Source organism: Sinocyclocheilus grahami, unplaced genomic scaffold (assembly GCF_001515645.1).
Source record: "Sinocyclocheilus grahami isolate Dianchi unplaced genomic scaffold, SAMN03320097.WGS_v1.1 scaffold775.1, whole genome shotgun sequence".
Taxonomy (NCBI): Eukaryota; Metazoa; Chordata; class Actinopteri; order Cypriniformes; family Cyprinidae; genus Sinocyclocheilus; species Sinocyclocheilus grahami.
In genome coordinates this window covers 62,748-64,921 of record NW_015505954.1, presented here as the reverse complement: position 1 = coordinate 64,921, position 2,174 = coordinate 62,748, and the positions used below count along the sequence as shown (strand labels likewise).

Here is a 2,174-nt window from a genome sequence, read left to right as displayed (position 1 = left end):
ATATATATATATATATATATATATATATATATATATATACATCAGTGAATTCCACTCACAATACACTGAATTACATACAGTTGCTTTGAGCGCTAAATAAGTACGAACTCTTGGGTTATAATGCTTTATTATGATTTACATTACCAGTTTGTCCATTCCTTACCGTGACCCACAGAGAGTAGCCATGTCTTCTGGAGAAGGTGAGTCTTATTTTTAAGAGTTTTCTTTTCTTGTTCTGTTGTACTTGTATTCTGCTCTCTCCTTCACACTGTTAATGAGAGCTGGAGAGAGAATGTTTCCATTAAAGTCAGTCCTCCACTGTGAGATTGTCTCTGACAGAGGGACTGTGCTGTGGTATAAAAATACAATAAAACACTTTAAAACAAATCACAGCATTTGGGGCACTTCCTGCGAGGAGGCAAGGGAAGCAGTGTCTCTTCAAAATATTGGATGAGAAAAAAAAAATTAAAATTGTAGTACAACAATAAAACGCCAATATTACAAACATATAACATTAAAAAGTCTATAAATCACTTGTATTTCTAAATATGCTAAATTAATGGCTAAAATTGAGGTGAAAATGCATTTAATAGAGACATCAATAGCAGTATTGGTATCAAAAATACTATGTCACCTTTGTAAATAATATGCAACTTATTAAAGAGATGCCATTAAACACATATTTAAAATATACCACCTTTATGTAGTTTCTACATTTATTTGGAGGATCAATGTTAAATTATGACAATATATTAATATGCAATTAATCATGATTAATTATAGAAAAGTGTGAGATTAATTCGTTTTTTTTTTTAATCGACTGAAAATATTAGTTGATTTTACTGCTGAATATGCATTTAAATTGAATTTCTAATTGTATAGGCCCCCCAGAAAGAGATTGGGACGGCCCCCCACCTCCTTGGCCCCCTTTAAAAATTAAATTCAATAATCCGGGCCTCAAAAGAAACTGACTGGCCCTGCCCTAATAGGGAACGTCACGTGAGAGGAGGCAATGCCTCCATCGCGATATTATTGGCTATGACTTTTTATGTTCGGCTGTGATTGGTTCATGCGATAAATCTCGCCTCTTGTGTTTGTGGGCGTAGATTTAAAAAAATAGCAACTCACACACGTTTTTTTTTCCCTTGCAAGTTGCAACAGTTGCCTTTGGCTTGCTCACTGGGCAATTAAAGCATTATTACCTCAAAATGTCTCTAAAGCAATATAATCTGAAAGCGCTATTCAAAGAAAATGAAGTGAAAACCTACCACTTCATTTGCAGGCCTGTGTTTGCATCTTATTTTAGGTAGTTGTGGTTCAGTCTGTTGTGTTGGATTGTGAAACTCTAAAATGACAGTTACGCCACATGTTTTCCCTGCAGACTCCGATTTCCTCTTCTAAATCTGTTATTGTCATCACCTCTGGGCAGAAGTAGGGCATGTTTCGACCATCAAGCAAATACAGAACTAAATCTTTTTGGGAAATGTAACAGTATCAACTCATGAGGAAATATGAATAATTAACCATAACTAGTTATAATTAATTATTCGTATTTTAGATCAGCTGTAGATATTTACTTGACCTCTCAGGGTCAACTGTCTGTCAATTCTAAGAACGTTAATTTCCTGGTTAAGGGAAATAACTTCTTACTGTACAATTCTACAAAGAGCTTGTAGCATAAATCTTGCATAATAAGGGACTCTGGTTATGAGCAAACAATGAACACGTCAAGTGTGATACAAGTAAGGTTTTATTAACTACATAAACACTTAAACTAGTCTAACAGACTACATAAACACATAAACTGGTCTAACATCCTACATACACACACACACACACACACATACAGTTGGTATAGGAAAGGGTTAAAGTTTAACTCAGTACAGAAAGAGGCATAAAGAATGAACTTTATGGAACCATTTGCATATTCAGCAGATCTACACCTGAGGGATACGTCAGATTCTTAGTTCAAACACACCTTTGTAAAAAGGTGTAACTGATACTTAATGCATCAATTAATAAGACTAAGTTTGATACTTGCGAGTCTCGGCTGTCTGAATTCCTGATGCAATCTTAAGGCCCAAGATCTTGCTGAAATTAGTTGATGAAAAGAACCAGTTTGAGTCAGAGAATCTTTGGTGAATGGAAAAGTCAAGGCCGAAAGGCCTGGCACA

The 2,174-nt window shown here is 35.1% G+C and overlaps 1 long non-coding RNA gene across 1 annotated transcript in view; it reads left to right on the top strand.

Annotated features, from left to right (window-relative positions):
• Window positions 1-148: 148 nt before the first annotated feature.
• Window positions 149-2,174, top strand: part of LOC107561490 (uncharacterized) — a 6,370-nt gene continuing 4,344 nt past the window's right edge. Inside the window, exon 1 of the long non-coding RNA XR_001605862.1 lies at window positions 149-200. This is a non-coding gene — a long non-coding RNA (uncharacterized lncRNA). The remainder of the gene's footprint in view (window positions 201-2,174) is intronic.